We start from the raw sequence: 10,495 nt of genomic DNA, 5'->3' as shown, positions 1-10,495 counted from the left end.
ACTCGGATTCTTGCAGTCCACAGGACTAAGTGAGGTGTGGTGACATTGCGTGTCTGTTATTTTAGGACTAAGTGAGGTGTTATGACTTTGAGAGATTTGATATGGTATTGGGGACGATTAGGCGGAGCAATTGCCGGCAGCTATGCAAGGCTAAGTCCGCCTTATTCAACAATACATACTACTACTACTACCTCTCAAGCTGAAAAGTTATAAGACATTTGTCCGAGGAACATGTTAAAGGTCTTCACAAGAAGACATTAAGATTGAGATGCTACACTGCAGGTTCTCTTACAACAGCAGGTTCTCAAGAATTTGCATATTTTAATACTGGCCTTCACATCTGCTCTTGAAGCCTGTAAGTTGGAAGCAATCTAATGCTTGCTTTACATCGGTTACTACAAAGGGCTAGTGTCAGCAATCAAGCATCCTGCAATAACACAAATTTGTTTAGACTTAGATCCACTAAATAAGCTACGCTACCATCTATTGCCAATAAATATGCATTTTGGAATGACCACATCTGGAAACTGACTAGAGAAGGCAGTATCATATCCTACGTTTCTTTTTAGTTTAAATGTGGCACACTGCACAAGTAAAACTGCTATTGCGATAACTGTTCTCCCGGGTGCACGCGCGGTTGTAGTAAATCTCGCAGCCGTGAACGGATGATTTTCTCATCGTTCTTGAAAGAAGCAGAAACTTAAACGCAGAGGTAATTAAGTGTCGGAGAAATAATGAAGAAGACGTCCTCCAAATCTGATTATTGGTTGGTGCTGGCCAGCAGTAATATATTAGGGCCACACAGAGGAGAAAGAAATTTTGAAGTTTTTTTAAGAATAAAGGAACCAGCGCAGGACAAACTCGGGGCGACACCATGGACACGGTCGCTCCGCATTAAAAAAATCGTTCAGCAAGACACCCGTAAAAATTGAAGTAATTACAAAAGGAAGCGTCAGTTCCAGCCGTTTCTTGCGTCGTCTGCTGCTAGACACTGGCCATCGCCTCCTCTCAGCTACTTACAGGGAATTCCCTAGGAGGCGACGCGCGAAGCCACATCAAGCCTGCTCACTGCAACAACAAATTCCCTAAATGTCCCTAACTTTTGTCCCCAACTGACAGTGGTTTCAGGAGCCAATCAAAACGTGGAATAATTTCCTCCTTTTAGCCGCATGCTACGGCGGCTACGCTGGATTCCTGCGATGTCGCTGCTGTTCCTGGGCGGGGCGCAGTGCCGCCCGCGTCGGCGGCTGCGGCGCAGCCGTAGTGGGGACTTCTCCGCGCGGCATGGATAACCGGAGTGTCGCAATCACGGCGGCGCGTGGAAAAGGGTCGCGCAACTCTTAGCTCCCTGCGGGAGCTATATACAGGAACTCTAGTCTAGCTTTGCCTGTAGTGCCAGAAAAAGCGTAGTGGCGGCGCCGTGAACTACCCAGTATGCCCGCTTGATGGCGCTGTAAACACGGCTTTGTAAACATGGCGGACGGTTTTTGCACAGGCCGCTTGAGCTCCTTAATAACATGGCTGCCCTCGCACGGCGGCCGCCGGCTCGCTGCTCCACGGCCGGACTCGACTCTCCTCCCGCGCGCGAAAGGAGCGTCGAGCCCGGCCGTGGCTGCTCCTGCTGGTTCCTGGCTGGCACGCTGGCCGCGTGTTTACTTGCGCCGCGCTAGTGAAGTGATGTTACGCCAGGTGACCAGATGGCCTCGACTGGCACAGACAACAGTGCGCAGCAAGTGAGAACAAATCGTTTATTGACATCCGCAAGTTTACAGAGGCCAGGACATCATTTCATTTCGATCGCTGCAATTGTACGTCGCTTTCGTGACATTTTTTTTGCCATAACAACTCGTTCACTTGCGCTAAGATTTCGAACGAAGGGCACAAATGAGGTATCAACGGTTTCGTTTGCACAGTCTTTCTAGCGGAGTGCATAACACTCACCTTCTGTTGGAAGAATCAAATATTCTGGCCTCGACAGCTGTCTTCCGATGCGGAATTTCCCACATTTGTCACTCCACAAGCACTCAATTCCCGTGTTTTGCCAGTCCTCTCAACAACTGATGGACGCAAAAGCACATAACAGCAATAACAGTCACGAAAACAGTGCTCCGCGCACATAGAAACGGTGGGCCGTTGCACCGGTTTCAATTTGAATTGGCGGCTTTGTGGTTGCGAATTCAGAAACGAGGTGGTGCACCAGTCGGCTGTTCGTAAAACGTTGCGTACATTTTTGCTCAACGGATGTTTGATGCGGAACTTGTTAATAATATTTTTAAATAACACATTGTAAGCGAACTGTGTTGGCTCTTTGAGTCACGGAATGAATGTTTTGTATTCTATACCAAAAGTAACCTTTCGCTTGCGCCGTCTGGTGGACTTGATGGTCGAAAACAGCGCTGTAGGTTGGTCACGTGGGGCGTCGATTTTTACGCCGCCTATAGGGAAACCAGGGAACGTCCAAGCTTGAGAGCCCTGGCTTGGTTTGACTCTGTTCTCAATAAGCTGCCCCAGGGTTGTGTTGCCGTCATGGACAACGCGTACTACCACTCCACGCTCCTGGAGACTGTCCCGACCATGTCCTCACGCAAGCCTGCCGTACTGACAGTCCATACTGACATCAAAATGTATTCCGTGTGATGCAACAATGACAAAGAAGCAGCTTCTTGAGCTGGTGGCTCCGGTGAAAGGCCAGTTTGTGAAGTTCAGAGTTGATGTCGCGGCAGAAAAGGCTGGGTGCGTCGTTCTGAGGTTGCCACCATACCATTGCGAGTTTAACCCCATCGAGCTGATCTGGGCGCAGATGAAAGGTGAAGTTGCTAGGCTGAACACTGACTTCAAGATTGACAGTGTGCGGAAGCTCCTCATCACAGCAGCTGAGAATGTTTCTCCAAACAAGTGGAAGGCTGTTCAGCACGTCATTGGCATTGAGGATAAAGTGCCGAGAGGCGCGTGGCTTCAGCGACCATGTGGAGCCAATCATCATCAGCCTCGGGGAGGAAGACGATGACAGCTGTGGGAGTGCAGATGACAACCTCTCCGGCATCGAGCAAATGAAGTGAGGCTTACCATTTGCAGTCTTCAGCTCCGAAGCTCGAAACGGCTCTTTTAAGAGCCCACCAAATGTCGAATAGCGGTCTGCCCTACAGCGAGCTTGCCACCTCTGTATCCTACCACTGTTTGCTTTGTGCAGGCAGAATTCAACTTTTTTTCTGGAACAATACCAAGGTTGTTTATATGGCTGGTCAACAATGTAGGGCTGAGCAACTTGAAACGTAAAACTAAGGGGGATGGTTACGCAATATTGGATTATTGAGAAGACAATCTTGTATTATTGAGGCGGCGCTCTGTAACTTTATGCTTGCTACCCCCCGCCTACCTATCTTTGTGGCCTCACGCTCAATTCTTGCCTTAAAATATTTTCATGCGGCCACGTCAGCAGTGTTGGTTTGAAGGTTTCCAATGGTCTTTACCTTTTCAACGTTTGAGGTTCGTGAATAGCGTCAGGATTCGTTATCCGGTGATTGTTGGTCTTTCCACACAAGCCAAGCTGATTAATATGGAGAAAGACACTACTCCATGGTGAGAAAAGACGTGCGACACCGTATCTAACCACCCACCGCAAGAAGTCCCTGGTAACGCAGAAGCGGTCCAGGTGAGCTTGAGACGTGCCATGCCGCGATATGTTGCGGTGCGGCACCCCACTGACGTCCCGGGTCCCCATGGATTCTATCACTGTCCCACAAAACGAGCATTAACGTACAAGTTGAGAGTGTCTGGTCTACGCAGTTAATATCTCCTCATAAAGGAGAAATACATTTCCCGCTACATTACGTGGTACAGGTCAGTACGAGCTTGCGCCTTGTCGGGGGAATGCACGCAAAGGAAACAGAAAAAACTTCAAGCTCATTTTTGCATCGACCAAGGAGAAAGCACCCTCTGCCCAAGCTTGCAGTTAACAATTTTAAGGAAGTCTCTTCTTGTAGTAAGAATGGCTGTTCTGGCCGCACGACTACATTTAGCAGGCTAACTTAATTTCCAACCAACAAATTTTTTGACGTTCCTACCACGTGGCCCTGCCTTTCAACAATTGACTATTCTACCCTTGGAACGAATGCCAACTTGTTGCAACAATGCACAAGATACGCTGAATGCAACCAAGGCAAGGCTGTCTGATTAAGTTATCGGACTGCATAAAACTTTCAGGGACAAGCTTCAACAAGGGGACTGTGCCTCGCGGCAGTACAGAAAAAAAATTTGAAATGGCTGCTACGATAACTAGCTGCTGTACAAAATATGCCCATGTCGTTTTGTTCTCTTTACGTTTATATTGTGGCGTTGTGCCTGATGAGTAGGAACCCTCTGCGCATAAGCTTGAAATTGTCTTGCAGCATTACGTGACCTGCAACCACATTTCTCGTGGTTTGGTGATTTTATTTCAATTGAAACTGCTGGCAATAAAAAGTTGCCGAGGTGCTGAGGCAAAAAACGACTTGTATAACCATCTCACTAACACCCTTTGCACCGGCAGCATTTGGAAGTAAGGTATAAGGGAAATCACTGCAGTGTTCTAAGTGGCATCATATGCTACTTATGTGCTTGAATGGACTTCTCATGGCAGCGCAACGTATGGGATCTTTTGTTCTTTCACTGAGTATGTGTACATTTTCCTCGCACTACAGGCGTGCTTGTATGTGATTTCAAGTCAAAGCTTGCAGTGTAATTCAATGTATGTGATATCTAATTAAAAATTACAATTGACGGTGCAGTTGCAATTTTGCAACACATTTTTGGCTTGTTGTCGTGTTGAATGGTATCAAAAAAGCAGCCGTTGCGAATTCTGTGCATGTAGAGTACACTGCTTATAACTAGGCTATGGTGGCTAGAAGGGGGAGGTGTAAGCATCGGCGCGCCGCCGCGCCAACAGCGTTTCATGATGATGCGGCGGCGCTGGTGGCGTTTCCGAGGCGGCTCCGAGGCTGCTCCCCGGCGCTACCGTGCGCTCCCGTTCGCCTCTGTTGCGTCGCAGCGGGAATTTCGCTCATTTTTTGCCAAGAGTGCCATTTTATTAGAAGATTATTGCTATCACTGCGCAAATTGAGGACGATTAAGCGCTCAAACATGGTTCTGGCATAGTTAGTATTTTTGCAACTGGTGCATCTTAGTTACGAAGGCAGGAACTTCTCGCAGAATGCATAAAAAAATTAACTTCCGATAGAGGAGACAAACGAGGGCTAGAATATCCAATAATAATGAGATATTGTGCAAGCTTATGTAAAAGAAAAACACTACACATTCAATTTCATTTGGATGTACGTTGCTTGTGTTGTTACATATGTACGAACAAAGTCAAGTCAAACCGCGCGTGCAACAAGTTGTATGCAAAAATATCGCACACCTACGTTGGGCACCAGCGGAAATTATCTTGTGCGCCTCAACTTGAGGTACTTTTTCCTTTTTTTCCTTGCCGGAATGAATTTTCCCCGGCAAAAAGGAAGTGCAGCGATGACTTAGTTTGTCACTTCTATGCTGTTCTGTGTGCGGATAACTTTTTCCCATCTGTGAATGGACAGGCAGGAAATCAGGACCATGATGCTGTCATTTCAGCTTGTTGAAACTGAAGCAGTGCGTGAAGGCATCTTCCGTAGCACGAACCGCATCTTTAAGTGGCTGAGATATGCATGGGTAAAGCCTCCCTTTATTCATGTGGCTTATAATGAAACAGAATTCTTCCGGCAAATCAGAGTGGTTGGTTTGAAGTAAAATCCGAGAGCACTCGATGTACTTCGTTGTTTTACCATTTTTCTAGCCACGTAGTACGCGATGCGAGAGTGGAGTAGTCGCCCAAGGCTTAAACCGTTGCGAAGCTGCAGGATTTGTTACTACAAGAGCACTGAAGGACACATCTCCACCCATTTGTAGAAGTTTGAAATCGTTTATTTACATGTTCCGCCGTCACTTTGCACTGTACCAGTGACGGTGACTGTGCCTGTATCACAGTGAAAATAAACGAGTTGATAGTAGGGCGATGACCCATCCACTTAGTTCGCCCTTGTTCCTTTTCGCTTACTCAAACGTTCAATCTTTAGCAAAATGAGGTCAGACAAGGGCGGATGAAATTCTAGGAAAAGAAAATATCCGGGAAAAAGGCCCGAAGTGGAGTGACAGGGAAGGTGAGAAGTGTTTGACCTTGGTTCGACTAATTGCTGTGGGGAGAGATCTTGTTTTTCATGATAAGGGTCCAAAGCGACTCCCTTTGTGAAGCTTGGGAACGTAAGTGGAACGAACAAAAGTGAAAACATGAAAATAGAATAGGAAAAGTTGTTCGAGGATGCCAGGGAAAGATAAAGGGTAGTCTTGTTTTCACAGGCGGTGGTCTCTGAATTCGGAGTTTTTCGGATAAATCCGAATTTGCAAAATTTTTACCAGCGATTGTTTTTCGGATTTTATCAGATTTATCCGAAAACGCAGAACCCTACTTATAACGAATGCATGTATAATAATCTCAGGCTCATTGTAAGACACTATAAAATGTGACTGTCATATTACGGGCATTGGGAGGTCATTGAATGCAACTTTGTTTTCATTAACCCTCTCATGCATGAATTAAATCCGGAGAATACAGAAATTATTTTTGGCCTACAAGTATTCGCAGAGGCCACAAAGATTATCAAAAAAATTTATTTCAAGTAATCAAGAGCCTCTGTATGACAGTATCGATGTGTCCCCGTTTGAGGACATCATGCTTTAAGCCGATATTTTTCTTTGATTTCAGCACACATGAAATATATAATGCTATAAATATATTATTGAGCATTCATGCTGGAACACTGATAGAAACAATTACAATTCAAAATGGAATGCTGACAATCAGTCTTTCACATTCAGCTTAGGTGCTGTGGAAGGACTGGAAGCACTCGGGACAGATAGGCACGTGGCACCGACCGCAGAGGTACGTTGTCTTGCTGCGGCAGGCAAGGCTTCGACAGCGGCTGGCGTACTTTTGTTCGCTCTTCTTTGGGAAATGGCGCCGCCATCGAGCCTCTTTTTCAGGGGCACATGGTTGAACACTCTCTTTATGGGCGCTGGCGGCGAATCGTTGGATGGCCGGCCTCGTCGCTTCGAGCTCTGTGCTGCTTCAACACGAAATATGAGCGCCTTGCCAACGCGACTTCGGAACTCAAGTTGGTCTACTGGATGCTACACACGTTTGTCCCACCTCCACACAATCCAGGCGTTCACAACTGCGGCGTTTAGTAGGTGGAAGAAAATCCTCAAGTAGCCCCTCTTATTCGGGACGTCGTTTCTGTACCTTGCAATCAAGGAATCCACGAGGTCGACACCTCCCATGTGTTTGTTGTAAAGTTCCACGGAGTACGGCCGGGTGACATCCATTCCTGTTCTCTCTTTTCTGTTGTACCTTTTGGTAGTGTCTTCAGGCTGCCGTCTGGCGTAGCTGGAAACAACGTGAACAAGCCAGTTGTCCAGCCACCTTCTGGAAAAACAGCCAGGAAGTAGTCAATGGGGAGTGCGCCGGGCACATTGACTTTATGGTCACCAAGAAAATCGGAGGCTTTCCTGCACAGTCGTTGTCTTTGTCAGCGATCCACGCTGTGCTGTCCTTTCTTACCGTAGATGTTCTAGAGGATGCTTTAGCTGCACTAGATCTTGCCGAAGCGCCGTTAGCACGCACAGGCTCACTGTCTTCACTTTCGTTTCCCGAAGTGCCAATATCGGTGAGGAGCTGCTCCCAATCATCCGCCTCGGAATCGTCACCAGAATCAGAGGAGAGGTCTAAAAGAGCACCAATTTCTTCCTTGGAAAGTCCCCGCTTGGAACACATCTTCGAAATGTATGGGTTTTTCCAGGGTTATGGAAGCGGGAGACTTTTTCACATTCAATAAACCCCGCAAAAGCCAACTCAACGATGCACGTAAAGCGCGGGAAATAACAAGCGCTTTCAGCCTTAGCTTGGCTTTTTACGAGTGTGATTTTGTTTGGTTGCGCTGCAAGTAGGGCTATACGTTCCTTGCATATTGATTGTCCCGACTTGAGGCCATCTGTTCCTTTCTTTCTCTACGGCCCACCGCCAAGAAGAAAACCTTAACAAAAGAAGCTCATATTACCCGCGAATTGTTCTTTGCGCGCATATTTTTTGTAGTTGAAAAACACCATAGCCTGTCGAGCAATTGTTTTTGTTTTTTTAGGAACATTCAAGGACCTCAAACAAGCCTACTCCCCCTCAGAACCTGGCGATTCAAGCAAAATGGACAGCTAGCGCCATCTGTGAAACAAGATAGGAACAAGTTCGAAAGGCGGAGGCGAAGGCGAAGGCGGTCGAACGTAACAGCGCAGTGTTTTTTCTCATTTCTCTCGATAGAAGTGCCTAATCTGATTGGTTTTTAACCGAGTTTACGCAAGTAATGCTCAGGATCACACTGGATCCAACCTTCCCGGGTGCCTGTGATCCCGCACATCGTGAGGTCGAGCTGCAGTGTGTGTTGACTGTGTACCCGGGGGAGCTCCGCGCCGGGATACCGACGGCCGTTGTCATCGCCCTGGTCGACGCTGGCCTCACGGCTGTTTTTTGACATCTAGAACCGACGCACACTGCTGCTGCCATCAGCGGCTACCCCGTAAAATCGACAAGGGAGCCATATTGCAGGTGAGACGTCCGTATTACAATCCCGCGATAGCACCCAGCCCGTCAGCATGATGCCACCAAAGAGAAACCGTCGCCATACCGCAAAAAAAGCAAACGCAGATGCCAGAGGTAGCATGGTGCAATGCGGCGGCTCTGACAGCTGGGTCTACTCCACGGACACGTCATCCCCGACCCTCGAGGAAACAGACGGAGCAGATTTCAAGTGCAAAATATGCACAACGCTGCACGCCATACAGGCGAACATCACGCTCCACGAAAAGAAACTGAGGGGCGATCTCCAACTGGAAATCGACAGCCTAAAATCACAGTTGCGAGAAATGGAAGCCCACAACAAAGAGGAAGTAGAAAAACTCACGCAGGGCCTACGCACTGAGAGCGACCGTTGCAAGGTGCTGGAATCGGAGGTGAAGGCACTCCGAAACCAAGTTCAACTCACCGGTAAATCAACAGACAACGTGACAGAAACCACAGTTCGCCCACGCAATACACAGACGCCCACCCCAACTTCCTGCTGCCTCGACTCTGCTCCTGAAAGCCCCAAGACCCCATACAGTTAAACCTGGATGTAACGAACCTCCATGTAACGAATTCCTGGATTTAACAAATTTTTTTCAATCCCCAACTCCATCTCCATAGAAGTCCATGTATTTGTGACCTCCACGTAACGAAGGTGTTGCGGTAATCGACCTGAATGTAACGAATTCGCGGCACTGATCATTTATGATTTTGAGCCGTAACACTACTAAAAATTTGTAAATACAACGCGCAAGTTCTATATAATAGGGGAAAAAATATGGGGCAAGATGGCGGGTAGAACGCATACGATTGCAGCAAGCAAGTGCGTGCCATCCATGCGAGCATCGATGTTTTGTGACGTCTGGTGGCGCTGCCGTGCCGAACGGGCGAGCGCACTCTGGTTAGGCTGGTCCGGTAGGTGTTCTGTTGTTAGGCGTAGCGCATTCTCAGCGCGGCGACGTCGTGGGTATCGTTGTGAGCGCTCGCTGTGAAAATGAGCTCCGTGCCGAGGAAGCGCAAGGTTTTGTCACGTCGGCTCGCAGGATGATGAGGAAGCATTGGAGGAGTTCGTTTCTCTGGACCGCCGCGTTGCGTCGTCTTTGACGCGAAAGACACAGGCGAAAATAACGCAGTTTTTTTGTGTTAAATAAACATTTGAGGTAAGTTGCGCTAAATCGGCATCTGCCGCATGTTTTTTTTGGTGTTCGTGATGATTTCCCTGGTGTTTACTTGAAAACTGCATGTAACGAAAACCTGGATGTAACGAAAATTCGCGAACTTTTTTCAATTTCGTTACATCCAGGTTTAACTGTAACCGAATAACCAAACGCCATAGCCGGGGCCACTTAACACCAGAACTCTGTGGTCCAATGTGGCGGGAATAAAGCAGCGAAAAACAACAGCTAAGGACCCAGCTGAAGGGTGCCCCCCTCCTGAAGATACTCACAACACGACCTGCAGCAGACCCATGTCAGGCGGTGGGCACCAGCCGCAACAGCAGCTCCAAGGGCCCACGCGTCGGTTCTGTGTGATCCTGGGTGACTCAAATGCCCACCGTCTGAAGAGGACAACGTACCAGACAGTGAAGGACCGATGGGTGCGCATCACCACCAGATCAGGGGCCAAAGTCGAGGAAACGCTGGTCCGGGCACAGGAAGACATCGCCCGTGCCAACTCGACCAGCCCAACACTGCAGCTAGTGCTCCATGTGGGTACCACAGATATCCTTCAAAAGGAGGATACGACAAAGTTGGCGGAACTGCTCCGCCAAAAACTTGCGTCATGGAGCGAGAATGCACCTCAGCACTCGTACTGTGT

The sequence above is a fragment of the Haemaphysalis longicornis genome, unplaced genomic scaffold, assembly GCF_048455015.1.
Source record: "Haemaphysalis longicornis isolate Haplotype H1 unplaced genomic scaffold, Haemaphysalis longicornis Haplotype H1 scaffold_10, whole genome shotgun sequence".
In the NCBI taxonomy this organism is placed as follows: domain Eukaryota; kingdom Metazoa; phylum Arthropoda; class Arachnida; order Ixodida; family Ixodidae; genus Haemaphysalis; species Haemaphysalis longicornis.
The sequence above is the reverse complement of the archived record's forward strand: the minus strand, read 5'-3'. Positions refer to the sequence as shown.